The following is a 15347-nucleotide window of genomic DNA, read 5'->3' as shown; positions in this document are numbered from 1 at the left end:
AAACCTTGTTCAACTGATATCCCTGGGACGCATGCTCTTTTCTAATGAGAAACAGAGGAATAGTGGGTGTTGGGGAGTGGGAGATGTGTGGAGAACTGGAAGAAGTAGAGGGAGAGATGTTGCGGTTAGGATGTATTGTATAAGATAAGAATAAATAAAAAGGCAACAAAAACAAAAAGCTGAGGATTAACTATTTTAGTTAAGCTCACACCGGAAACTAAGCCTCCAGTACCCCAGAATTATCCATTTTTGTCTCAGTTTCTAGAATAATGCCTGGCATATGGCTAAGTCTTGCCAAATTCAAATGTATACTCAAAATATTGAATTAATCAACAACTAAACACTAAAATCTAGAATACTTAAGAAGCATGCATCTTACACCACAAGAAAAGTGTTGGGATTTCTACTCATTAGCAAGGTATTTCGATAAAATTCTACTTCTATAAAATACCTAGAAAATAAAGAAATCTACATGATTCAGGGTTCCACTGAACACATATTATAAAACCTAACATCTATAACATGAACATTGTTTGCATGTGTGTGTATGTACACATATATATGCATAAAAGTAAAAAGTGAAATATTATATACCCCAATAAAGTGACAATGATTGCTATTATTTAAAGGTTGCAAGGTATTTTTTTCTAGATCTATAAACCATTACATATCAAGAAATAATGTTCTAAGAATGTAACTTACAAAGAACTTATAGTGACACTGTAGCAGATGAGCTATAAATAGCAAGAGTAGAGTCTGAGACCAGCAAAGAAGCATGTTTGGGCAGCTACAATAAAAGATGGTAGTGGTTAAGACCAAAGCATTCCATTAAGATAAGGTGCATATCCTTTAGAAATCAACAGTGAGGGAGAAAATAAAGTAAGAAGATTAACCAAGGAAAGCATCAGGGTATTTTAACCAAGGTAAAGTGTGAGCAGTGGCACCATGAAGAGCCATGAGTTCAACAGGAGAAACTAAATTACCTATTAGACTATATTATGATTTGATCACTAATTATTCCTTCCCTCGGCCACCAAAAATTCTGTATTTCCCCTTCAGAGGACAAAGCTGTCTCTTGGGTGCCATTTGATTGTTTCTCTGGGTAAGAACCATCTCCTTCCCTCCCTCCCTCCCTCCCTCCCTCCCTCCCTCCCTCCCTCCCCTCTCTCCATGCTCTTTCAGTTTTGTGCTTTACTCCTTCTTATCTTTTCTGTTCCTCATTAGCGAGATAAAGGTTTGGAAGAATATAAAAGAGAGATGTAGATTTCACATAAATTCCTCTCTTGGGAAAAGGTCATTGAGCCCAGAAGAAGGAACAAACTACCTTGTAAAACTCATCATTAAACTCCGTTTACTTAGTCCCAGGGCACTATTTATGGCAAGTCACTAAAATGCCAGCCTATTCCTCAATGAAATGACTCACTCTACTTTACAGAGATGCTTCTCATATTTTGTTGGATAATGTCTAAGGGATACATAACTACTTTATTTTCTCAGAACTAAAAGTTTTTATACCAAAACATGGGTTATGGGAAAAGCCATTCAACAGTAATACTCTTAAAACCATCTTGCATGGATTGATTTTTTTTTTAAAGATTTCTCCATAAAGGCAAGAGACAGTAAGTATCATGTTCACTCCTTGAGCAGTTGCACTAGGGTGCTCATTATTGGCTGATGGGAATGCTGAGTTAATGAGCCTTAGGATCAGCCCTTGAAACAGAGTGGATAACTTAGCCAGATGCTTTCTCAGCATCACTTCTCTATCTCCTCGGCAAACATCAATAATAATGCCTATGAAAATCTTTAGAAATGCCTTCAAATGGATGATGGTTAGAGATACATCTGGCAGAAAAATGATCTCAACTTATCCATGTTAAAAGTTCAACAGAAATAAAGGAAGAGGGGGCCCCTGATGTTCAATTTCTTCAACAGTTAAAATATTTAAGAAGTGCTGAAGTACCCACCTCAGACTTGTTTGTTTGGCTGCTGTGGCAGAAGGTCTAGGAACTGAATCCATAGATGAGTCGTGCTGTATGAAATGCTAAACAAATAGAGTTCTCAGGCCAGAAGAGTGCTCTGAAGTGAGACAGTGACCACACATAGTGGCTAACAAAATGAGCAAAATTGCTTTCCCATTTCTCCCCTGAAAAGATCAGCAGCACAAAAGCACCCTCATCTTAGTATGCATTTGGGGGACTACATCAGTTATCCCAGGATAGCTATGGACCAACTCCTGTTATTCTGCTAGCTCCCTGCTGAAGGAAGGCAGAACAATTTTCATCTTCTCTGAAAGTTTGCACGCCACCTGGGAACTCATTATGGGACAAATATTTTGCAGCTGAAATTGCTGAATTAATCATTGGTACAAATCCTCACTCAAAGGGAAAAGATAAGCTTGGGAATCAGATAACATGATGAAGACATTGAGCTACCCATATCCAAACCTATAAATCATACGAATTATTAAAACACCAGAGGATCTGTGGGTGTGACAATATAAATCACTCCACAGTAAACTGTCAATAAACCTCAGAATCACTGAAGTCAGTTTCAGGAACTAGAGAAAATATATCTTTTGTGAGTCTCTGTCTCCCTGAGAATGAAATATTTATATGATGTCTTCGCTCTGAAACCTAAGGAAAACTCTGCTTCTGAGCAAGACTGGGCCAGTAAATAAGTGCAACCGCAAAATGATGTTTCTCTCCTACTACTTGTTCACATTAGTTTTATAACATTTTTATGTTGTTACTTTACTTAATCTACAAACATTTAAGGCACAGTGTTGGACCAATAGAAAACACGGGTGTCCCCTAAGTCAGTGTTGTGAGTGTTTTGTTCTTCCTCCTTGCAACCCCATATTTCATTATAACACTTCTCTCTGTCTCTGTCTCTGTCTCTCTCTCTCTGTCTCTCTCTCTCTCTCTATCTCACACTCTCTCCCTCCCTCCCTCCCTCTTTCTCTGAAATTTCTCTGATATGAGCTCTTTCCTTTATCAGCAAACCCTGACTTTGGATACATTTTGAAGGTGAGACATACATGGGCTTAGTTCATGGGGAAATAGAATATTGAGAAAGTGATGAGAGACAATACTTTAAATAAAATGGAAAGCTGCTCTCGGAATGTATTCAGTAACAATGCTCAGGATCAAGGTCTTGAATTCCAATGGTATCTACCTGGGTGTGATTCTAAAGCAAAATGTATATAATATTTCTAGGAGCTAATGCTAGAAATTGACACAGTTGTCATGTTCACCATTTCTCTCATACTTTAGCACATCTCTTACATCTCACCGTTCATGGGCTACTGATGCTGTGTGCAGAACACTGATGTCTTAGTGTTGTACAGTCAAGGGCACATTTATATAGTAAGAATTCATACTTCAGAACAGTGATTCAATTGGAGGTGATTATGTCCCACAAGGGACATTTGTCAATGTCTGGGGATAATTGTCAGGAATACTGCTGGACAGAAGCCAGGGATGCTATTTAATATCCTACAGTGTGCAGAGGAATGGTCTCCAAGAAAAGGTAGTTGCCCAAATGAAAATGTCAATAATGCTGTGCTCTAGACAATTTGTAAGAAACTGAAGTAATGGCCATACTCTTTGTCAATAAAGTCATATAGAGATGGAGACCTTTTCATGTTTCCTGAGTAAGTTGAAATTCTGAACACTTCAATACAATTTTTAATCAGTGGTGGTTCAACTTTCTCCTTATGTTTTCCCTGTATTCTGTTCTTATATCCCTCGTGTTTTTCTCATTGCAATGGCCCTGCTTTAAGAGAAAGACCCTACTTGGCAGATCACCATATCTTTCACCTCATTGGCTGTAATATAGGAAGAGTGTTAGGGTGTTCTCAGTCTGAAAAACTCAGATGTATGACATTATAAGTTGATAATTCAATTACCACATTGACTTTCTCACTCAAACTTCTCCAAAAGTCAGTTATAGAAAGCTTTGTTAACCAATGATGAATCATTCAGTCAATTTAAGATTGTTTTAGCAAATTCTACAAAAATCCATGGATAGTTCACTCTTTAGCTGTTTTGACTGGGGTACCTTTGACTTTTCTCTCATGGATTAGAATCCTACTGTCATGAGAGATATCTGGACTAGGTCAGCCTATAGACCAACTGTCATCTACTGATGAAACCTCAGAGATTTAGTCTAAATTTACTCTTTGTAGGCAACTCAAGAAAGTTGCCCCAACTTATTCAAATATCCAAATGCTATGTTCATTCTTGTTCTCCTGTTTCTCATTCTGTGTCAGCCAATTTCCAAGTTTTCCCCTAAGCACATGTAAAGAATTATGCTAGTTAGTTCTTGTCAACTTGACACAAGCTTGGGTCATCTTGGAAGGGGAATCTTAATTATTGAGAAAATGCCTCCATAATATTGGCCTGCAGGCAAATCTAGGGTGGGGACAACTTTCTTGATAAATGATTGATGCAGGAGAGCCCAGTCCACTGTGGGTAGTGCCACCCTTAGGTAGGTAGCCCTGGTGTGTATACAAAAGGGATTTGGGTGATGACCTAGGGAAAGCAAGTCAATAAACAGCAATCTTCCATGGCCTCTGCTTGAGTTCTTACCTCCAGGTTCCTGCCTTGACTTCTTTCCTCAACATCAATTCTTGATATACTGTATGATATAACAGGAAATAAGCCCTTTCCTTCCCAAGCTGCTTTCATTCATAGTATTTATTGCAGCTAAAGAAAGCAAGCTAAGACAAGGCTCAACTTCTCAGCAGCAGCATTACAGTGAAGATATTTCACTGTCTCTCTTTCCCTGATGCCTCCTTTGGCCTTCTCCAGTGCACTGCCAATATACAAAGCAGAGTCCCATCCAAGACAAAGGGCACAGAGACACCTTCTGGTCACACATCTGCTGACAGATTTGATGATTCTAAGTCCCCAAGTACAGCATGTCCTTTAAAGCTCTTTCTTGGTGACATGCACCCTGGCACTCTCTCTTGTTTCCTTCTTATCTCACCAGTGCTTTAGCCAGCATTGGCATACTTTTAAAGCCAGAACCTTGAACTTTGAAAGCAGAAAGGTCAGTATTTCCTCTTTCATTGCTCCTGGGTTTACTATGATGCCAGTGGCAGTGATAGCCAAGTTCTAGTAACTCTTTGTGTATAGTTTCAAATGTAAGACCCCGGAAGGGGGGCGGGAGGGAAAGACAGTGGAATCCAAACAATCAGCCTATACTTTATAATGTCATCTTACCATTAACAGCTGCAAATAGCTACAAAACATAATTTTCACCATTGTTATCATTGTTCTTTTCAATTTATAAAATATATTTTTACATTTTATAGAATCTATTTTATCATGTATTTAGACTCAAATACAAATTATAATTCATTTCATATTATGTTTAGTCAGGAATCTCTAGAGTCACAGAACATACGAAATCTCTCTGTATACTAAGGAAATTTGTTGGAATGACTTACAGTCTTCAGTCCAATTATCCCAAAAATGGGCAGCTGTGATAGAAAGTCCAAAGATCTAATAATTGCTCAATCCCATGAGGATTCAGCTAGTCTTCTATATACACTGGAATCCTGAATAAGTAGGTTCCCACAGATATACTAGCAAGTAACTGCAAGCAAGCAAAAAAGAACAAACCCTTTCTTTTTCTATTGTCCTAATATAGGCTTCCAACAAAAGGTATGGCCCACATTAAAGGTGTGTACTAAGATGACTAGAACTAAGCTTTTCTTTTCTTGCAACTTGCTCTGTCCTAGGCTGGCCTTGAACTCAGAGATCTGCTTGCTGCTCTTTCTTGGGATTCAAGGTATACCACTTTGCCTGGGTCTAAGCTTTTCTGGCCACTATGCCTCAAGATCTGACAGATTTGATGATTCTAAGTCCCCAAGTACAGCATGTCCTTTAAAGCTCTTTCTTGGTGACATGCACCCTGGCACTCTCTCTTGTTTCCTTCTTATCTCACCAGTGCTTTAGCCAGCATTGGCATACTTTTAAAGCCAGAACCTTGAACTTTGAAAGCAGAAAGGTCAGTATTTCCTCTTTCATTGCTCCTGGGTTTACTATGATGCCAGTGGATCAAAAGTGTATGTCTTCCAGTCTCAAGATCTGAATGACAAGTGTGCCCTCCATTTCTAGATTGTAGTTCATTCCAGATATAATCAAGGTGACAACAGAGAATTGCCATCAAACATATACTTAATGATGGCCACCTTCCCAGCATCTCAAAGAAAAGAAAATTCTCCTTAATAACCACTTAAATATCAGCCAGGTATTCAAGCCTTCAGTGAAACTTAATTCATTTATATGTCTTTTAGACCTTGGGACAATGTGACTTTATCTAATATACATGAAAAGGGATTCTTTAGTACCATGAACTAGTCCAACAGTTTTACATCCATTAATTCATGATCTTCCGAAGGTCCTTGTATTCAACCACTGATGTCTTCACTTGGCAGAGAAATCTGATACCATAGGATAAGCAAACTATCTAGAGCCAAGAAACAGTGGAACAGGGACTCACAGCTACACAATCCTAGCTAAAAGACCAATATCTTAAACTACTAGCAATCCCATCAGTTTCTATTGTGTGGACTAGAGCTAGCCAGTAAGAATGAAGTGAGAAGGTCACAGAACTTTGTGCACAGCATTGGTCTTTACTTGCTAAATGACTTAAACAAGTGATGGGAAATACAAATACATTATGATGTATCAACTCATTAATATTTCTTTTTCCTTATTCCTCCAAAGAACAGAATAAGAAGCCTTAGGGGATCAAAACTACCATGTGAGCCAGATGAGTAAAGCACACAGAGTAGGAAACTCTATTTTTCTTGGTTGAATTTAGCAAGACTGACCAGGATTGGTTCATAGGCCAAGAAATTCACTGTGGTAAGAGGCTACATATTAACTTAAACGAGCAATAAAATAGGCATTTGCTTGATACATTAGACTACTATTCCAAGAACCTGCAAGATACTCAACAATGAGTCAGGACTTGAGAGTTCAGTGATGTGACCCAAAGCCTCTGGCAGGGATTCAAAGAAGACTGAGTAGTATTTATGAATAAAGAATGTGCATGCAGCAATGATAACAGGAATCCTCAAGGATTACAATCTACTTCCACTATTAACTGTGGCTGCTTCCCTGTGGCTTGCAGGCAGTGATACCCTGAGATGCAAGCCTTCTTCAGACTGATGATAAACCAGTCGGGTGGAAATAGCAGGCTGGGAAAAACTCTATGCACACTTGAGCTCATCCCTTGAATGAAAGGTCACTGGCAGCAGGGTGGTTTATTTCCTAGAACCTCCCACAGGCATTTAAGTCCAAAAATCTTGCATTGCATAACAAATATGTTCTGGAGACAAAGCAACTTGCAGGAAGGCCCTATGGGTTAACCTCTTCTATAGGCAAGACTTAAGGAGCTGTCTTTGCTGTTTTCAGAATATAACCAGTGAGTTAGTTTTATCTCCTCTTATATAAAACCTCTCACCAGAAAATTCAATCAAAACCTTAAGTTCATCTACCAAAAAGAATGGGACCCATAGATTGTATTTTATTACACTGGGAACAAAACTCATTTTGCTGGAACAATAAACACTGTCGGCTTCTTTTTCACCTGTTCTAAGTTGGAAATAAAAGAAAAAGTTTCCCCTTGGGATACTCATTGCCTTTCTTGGAATTTAATACAAATTCATTCACCGTCTGCATTCCTCTTCCCTCCTTTATTTCCTTCGCAGGCCATGGATGCAGGCGATGGATGCCTAGGATAAAGTATGTGTACTTTACCAGTTCCAAAAGTGGCTGGAATTTTTATTTTTCTGTCTCTCTGAGAGAATCCTCTGATTGCTAACTCTGTGGGCTCCCCTCCAGGGCCTTCCCTGAGGAACAGGCTCTTAAGTCAGCAGGCCAGAAGACCCCGTGCAGCTTCTTAAGCACTGCAACTACAGACAGCAGGAAGACAACTAGGGCTTGATTTGGACTGAAAAGCACAACATTTTTGTGCCAAAAGCAGAGGCTGAAGTCACTGAAATAGATTTTTTTTTTGTAGAAATAAATACAAAACTTTCAAAACTGCTCCTGAGAACTTTTTATATAAAAGATGGCATGTTATGTCTGTACAAGTTGTGACTATCAGACTATCAGATAAGAAGCATAGTTTCTACTTCCAGATTCCTGCCTTGAGTTTCTGCCCTGAACTTCATTTCACTATAACTGTAAACTATAACGTGAACTAAACCCTGTGCTCTACAAGTTTCTTTTGGACTTGTTATTTTAGTACAGCAGTAGAAAGGAAATTAGAGGGAAGAAAACAGTAGGGGGAAGGGAGGGGAAGGGAGGGAGATCAGAGAAGGAGAGAAGGAAGGAGGGAAGGAGGAGGGAAGAGAGGAAAGGAGGAAAGAATGGGCAAAGGAATGGATTGGAGAAGGAAGGAGGGAGAGAGGGAGGTGAGAGGGAGGGAGGGGAAGAAGGAAGGAAGGGACTTGGTCTCCCCAGGAAATACCTTCTCCTTCTGTAGACCCTACAGAGATCCAAATATTAATTGAGATAAAAAGACAACAGCATTTCATGTATAATACAGCAAACAGAGCTTCAAAAAGTATTACATTATAAGGCAAACATTCTGGCACACTACACTCTGTATTTTCTTAAAGGCCCATGTCTGCTTCACAAGGTAATTCCAAAGGTCACGTTTCCTACTTCAGGGCTGTATTCATACATCCATGTCAGCCATTCCCTAACAAGCCCGTAAAACCCGTGCATTGGAGAAAATCTGGCATGACTGTACAAAGTATCAGGAAAAGTTATACCCTCTCATTGGCCTCAGTGAATCCCTGCAAATTTCCACATGTAACAGGAGCTCTGCTCTGTGGCTACTTTTAGTCCGTCTGTAATCCCTTAGAGGCATCCTACTTGTTCATCACTTAGAGACATCCTACTCCTGCACCCAAAGTGCAGTGATTTATGCTGTCCACTTAGAAAAGTTGGTAAGCAGCATCTTCTCACCGAGAAGACAAACCAGGATATGTCCTTAGGAGGCCAGTAGTGGTAGGAAGGGGGGAAGCACATGGGAAGAAGAAAATAAGAGCTGTGGGGTCTTGTGAAAGACAAAGTGAGAGAGGAAGGGACAATTTCAGCCTGGCCGCGGCAGAGAAAGGTCAATACCCATTATGATCTAGCTAAATGTGAAGCTCTTGTCTCCGTCCATGCAGAAAATCTCGACTACTGAGAGGATCAAGCTAAATTCCACCTACCACAGTTCTATCCTTTGACACAACCTCTGTCTATTGACAACACAGTCATCCTCAAATATCAATATCTGTGATATAAGTTTCACAGAGTTTTTGAACATTTCTAAATTCCTTAAATCCTTCCATAAGCTCTGCCAAATCTTCCCTAATACCTCCTGAGCCACCACAACCTCAGTTCTGCAGTCTTCAGGGGTATGATGCACACACTTCGAACACTTCTTGCTAGGAAGGGGAGAGATTTCATGAGCGTTCAAGAAAAAAAAAAAAAACTTCAGCCTAAGACACAAAAAAATATACTTATAAATAAACTAAGAACACATGTAGCTTCATCCTTTATTGGACTGGGCGACATGTAAATGTTTATGAAATCCAGAGCGGTCATTAACATCTCATTTGACTATAGGAACATTCACACTGAGCAACAGTGCCCAGCACTGTCTCAGAGTTCCGACCTGAATTGTAAAATAAATGAGATTTTTCCCTTCTAAAGAAAAACCCATAACAATCTTATACTTCCATTAGGTATTAATAATAATTATGATATTTTAACATAATATTTACTTGCACTATCACTTGTCTAGCAAAGCCCTTTATTTTGTATTTCATAATTTTATTTCTGCTATATTTAATTTTTAAATATTAAGATAATTGATAAACTGACTTACTAGTATATGACATTATTTTTGTAATAGATCCTGTGAGGAGCAAATGAAGACAAATAACATTGTAGACATAATTTGAACAACAGAAGTAGTCAATATTGATATCAGTATTCCTCCCATTCACATACAGGAGACTTCTCTATCCAAGAAGAAAAATGAATAACTTCTCTATACAAGAAGAATTCTTCTCAATCTTTCTCTCAAGTGCCATGAAGACAATATGCTCCTATGAACTCTTTTCCAATTAACCTCAGGGGTCCTCCTCGATGAGACAAGTTCTCTCACTAAGCATGAAGCTCGCCGTGTTGCTCTCTAGCCAGTGAAGTTCCTGGATCGACACTGGAAATTCAGATGCAGACAAGCATGGCCAAATTCACATGTATTTTGTGGTTTCAAACACATGCCCTCAAGCTTCTATAGCAAAGGCTCTTAACCAGGAGTCATCTCTCCAGTCACACACCTCTGCTTTAGAATAATGCTTAGTTCCTTGATACCTTTACTTCTCATGTGAATGATTTTATAAACTTTGTTATAAATTATTTTATTTGTTTACATTTCAAATGTTGCCCCCCTTTCCTGATCTACCCTTCATGACCCTCCTGCCCCCTCCTCTTTGCCTCTAAAAGGGTGCTCCCCCATCCACCCACCCACCCCCTCCTGTCTCACCCCTCTAGCATTCCCCTTCTCTGAGGCATCAAGCCTTCACTGAACCCAGCATCTCCCCTCCCACTGATGCCAGCAAGATAAGGCAGTCCTCTGCTACATATGTAGTAGGAGCCATACACTGGCCCATGTATACATACTCTTTGGTTGATGTTTTAGTCCCTGGGAGCTCTGAGGGGTCTGGTTAGTTGATACTGTTGTTCTTCCTATGGACTGGCAAACCCCTTCAACAACTTCAGTCCTTCCCCTAACTGTTCCACTGGATTCCCTGGGCTCAGTCCAATTGTTGGCTGTATCTGCATTTGCCTTAGTCAGGTGATTGTAGAGCCTCTCAGGGGACAGCAATACAAGTCTCCTATCAGTAAGCACATCTTGCCATCAGCAATGGTGTTGGGGGTTGGTGTCTGCAGATGGGATGGTACCCATAGTGGTGCGCTCTCAGGATGGCCTTTCTTTCCTTCAGTCTCTGCTCCAATTTTGCCCCTGTGTTTTGTTTAGACAGTAGCAATTCTGGGTTAAAAATTTTAGGATGGGTGGGTGGAATCCTAACTTTTATCTCTGCCTATATAAAATTGTGTGTTCCTCAGTATACAAAGAACACCTCAATACTTGCTGTCATGAGGTCCCGGTAACATTATGAAAATAAAAAATGAATAAAAATGCAAAAAATGCAATCCATTTGTGTCATATTTCTCCCTCTCTCTGCCACACTGGAATAAAAAAAATAAAATATGAAAAAATTACACTTTATAAAAACTCATGTGACAACAATTTAGAAAACAATGTAGAATATTGTATGAAAAGAAGAGTCAGTTATTGGTTGATATCTCCTATTAATTCTACTATGGGAAAAGAAAGACAAAATCCTCAAATCAGGCAAACTTTGAAACATGACCCTGGAAAGAGATAAAAATGTGCTCCTGACAGGGAAATAAGGATTGACTTCAAATATTGCCAGTCCTCATCATCTTAAAGACAATTCCTTCTGCCTACTATGACAAAGCATATCCTGAGCTCATAAAATGGAGCAGACCCACCAGCTTTGAACAGAAGACTAAGTCCCATCTGACAGGGTCAAGATGTGTGGCTGATTTACTAAGGGCTTCAAAACATGGGGATATATGTCTGGATTGAGGCAGAAGATCTTAAATAACAGTCAATGTAAGATCAACAGATGAGGCAAAGGCAGAGTTCACCAAATTGATTAAGTTACAGGCCAGAGTGCATCAAAGTAAGCTTTGGACCCTCAACCTAAACCAAGCATCCAGAATTTCTCTCTTGATGGAGGCTCCAATAGCAAAGATTGAAGCAACTTGTGCCTTTACCCAAATTTGTTCCTCAGTTCCTGATTAGAGTCAATCAAAGACATAGCATGCAATGACTTTCATTGGAAAATAATGGTATATTGGAATGACTACCCTGTGAGTTCTCATTTATTTTTGAGATTGTAATTTAATTACATTTCCTCCTTCCTCCCCTCTCTCCCCAAACCATGTAACCCTTTGTGCTCTCCTTCACATCCATTGCCTCTTTTTTCATTAATTGTTATTGCATGCAGAAAAATATAGATATAAATAAAAATATATATTTCATTTACACATATAAATACATGTATTTATGCATGTAATAACATGTGAACATATACATACATATATTCTTTATATAATGATAAATAAATATAAACACATATGTTTCAGAATATATTTACATATATATGTAAGTATATATTCCTAAGTATAACCTGTTGAATCTATATGTTAATCAAAATCTAGAATTGTGGAGCCCAATCTCAATCAATACACTACAAAACACTCTCACACATAGGGTTCTAGGAACATTGAAGAAGACTCCTCTTCTTAGTAGATTAGAAATACTTCCTTTTGGACATGTGAGATCATGGAGGACACAATGTAAGTACGAATAACTCACACCCACCCACCACCGTGTTCAGGTGGCAGATCCGCCGGGGATCCACTATTGTAGGATTTATAACTTAGAATAGCTTACAAATTAGGGTGCTAGTTGCTGCACCCAGTGATTGTGTTCACCTGTTGAGTCTAGACTAAGATTGTGTAGTGTTTTCCTTCACGTGGCGACTCAGCTGGGTTCCAGAGAAAAGTGTGCTTGCAGGGCACCCTGCCAGTCACAGGAATTTAGAAGCATCGGTCATGCCTGGCAGTGGCTTGCCATGGGAACTTAGCGAGCTGGGTGGAAAAAATTCGGAGCTCCGAGTCAGAGAGTCTGCAGGGCTGAGAACAGGCCAGCCTGTCCACAGGTGCTATGCTGGTGGTAGCGTGGATTGTTTTTAATATTTCATGCTACAGAAACCAAGATAGCCCCTAGCAACAGCTGCACTTTCCTATTAACAACTACTCCACCCTTAGTGACAACAAATCAGCTCTCAAGAGAAAAGTACCTAACATTCCAGATGTCTCAAAATAGATTGTTCGAGTTAGCCACAACTGTATATAACAAGCTGAAATCACTGTTACCCCCCAAAATGCAACAAGCTGTAATTTCTTAAATGTTAACCAGCCATGTAACTGCCAAGTTGGAAAGCTCCTCCCACTGCTGAAAACGTGATAAAAGACAAGATTTTATTAACCCAGGACCTTCCACCCCCATCCACTGTGTTAGAGAGGTTGGACAGTTGAGCTCCACCTTGAACAAAGACTCTACTTCTGAGTGGGCGTGGTCTCTAGTGGTCTGTGGGGAAACAAGTCATGTGATCCTTTTGTACCTCATAAAGTCTCTATCCACTGTTTAAAAGTAGCTGAAGTTCCCACAGCTTCTTTTGTAGAGGTGAAAGAATTCTTTTGCACTATGTGGGAGCCATTCTATGTGGTCCAAACGTTTAAATATCTCCCTAAACTTTTGTATTCTTGGCGATTAAAGGAACTCCTTGAACTTTGTCGGCAAGACTCTCAAAAATATCACTGCCCTGTCAGAACTGGATACATTAAGCCAGAAATATTCTTCATTTCCTCCAAGTCAACAAAACATGAAAAGATACTATAGGCATGGTCAAAAATTTAAGAGAAATATTTAAAAACTCCAAAGACAGGAAAATCATATGAAGGTAAAACTCTAAAACTAGCAAATTTGAAACTTTAAAACTAATAGTATTTTTGATCATATTCTTAATCTTCAAATCGTTTCAAGTTTTGAACGCATGTCAAGCTATATGAGTACATTTTTAAAAACATTTGTCCTTCTGCTTCTCAGTTTGGTGGCAGCAGAGGTGTCTTCCAAGATCATTTTCAATGTCAATCTTCAGTTATCCAAAACCTAAATTACTTGCAGCCTTCTAACTTTATTATTTGAAGGTTATGGTTGAGTTACATATTACAGTTTATAAAAGACTTTCTTACATAGTAAAATTATAAGGAATACTGCTTAGCTATGGCAAGACCCTCTCTTGTGTGATATAAAGTAAACATACTGTAACATTGTAGTAGATCATTGTGATATCATTGTTTAATAATAATATCAGTAAGGTTGCCATGAACATAGATAATTTTAATATGTTACACTTTTTAAAAAATAAAGTTCTGACCCCGAGATCTCTCAGAAACTCGAGCCACCAACCAGGTAGCATACACCAGCTGATATGGGACCCCTGACACATATACAGAAGAGGAGTGCCAGGTCTGGCCTCAGTAAGAGAAGGTGCACCTAATGCTTGGGAGACTTGAGGCTCGGAAGTGAAAAGGTTTGGTGCTGTGGAAGTGGGGTAGGGACATCCTTTTGGAGATGGGGGAAAGGAGAGGTAAGAAATGGGATGGGAGGGACTAGAGGGAAATGAAGACTGGACTATAAGAAAGGATTAAAGAACAAAAAATAAATAAATTTCTATAAAATGTGTCTATTATTTGATCACCAATGGCTGTTTTAACTCTTCCATTTGATTTTTATTTTAAATGCCATTGGCAGAAGGTTGACAGTTGAGTATACTTAATTGCCTCAAATATGCATTTCTTCAACTTAACCATAAGAACATGTTTTTATTTAATATAATTCCCAATATGTTTATTTTAACTATGTCACTTTTATTATACTCTTTAAAAAAAGAGTTCAAATAACAGATTAAATACTCAAGCAGACCTGTCAAACCCATGGTCCATGGACCACATTTGGCCAAGAATAGCTATAATCATGGTGCAATATAAAATTGTGAGCTTTCTTAAAACCTTATGAGACTTTTTTGTGCACTTTTCCTTTTTAACTCAACTGTGTGGTTCTCAAATACGAATTTTAAAAATGACAATGCTATGTTCAATGTCAAAAGGTTGGTCAGGTCTGCAAGAATTGGCCAAGCTTAGTTTCTTTTTATTTTTTTCCATCTTCTCTTCCACCTTGTTTCTATACCCTTGTCAGCACTTGACAGCTTCACAAACTACGTCTGGACCAGCCTTTCTTCTTAATGCCAACAACTCGCCATATAATCACCCCTGTCTTGCCTAATAATGCTAAGCTAGTAATCAGCTAATGAGAAAATTCAAGCATAAAAGGATGTCTGTGTTTCCCTTCTTATATCTTTATAGAGGCCGTTTCCCAGCTTGTCTGAAGATATTTAAGTCAGCATGACAAAGTGCAAGCACATGAGTCCTAATACAGACATGTATCTAAACATTATAACGATTTTGTTTCTGGTACTGATGTTGGGGGATGGCTATTACACTGTGTATTCAGATGCTAATTTCTGTACCCTGAGATCTGGGTGCAGCCAAAATTTTGTTATTGTCATTATTATGAAGCATTTCCTGACTCTGTAGTTTGTAAAA

Source organism: Mus caroli, unplaced genomic scaffold (assembly GCF_978045245.1).
Source record: "Mus caroli unplaced genomic scaffold, Mus_caroli_1 scaffold_10, whole genome shotgun sequence".
In the NCBI taxonomy this organism is placed as follows: Eukaryota; Metazoa; Chordata; class Mammalia; order Rodentia; family Muridae; genus Mus; species Mus caroli.
This window is presented reverse-complemented; position numbering follows the sequence as displayed.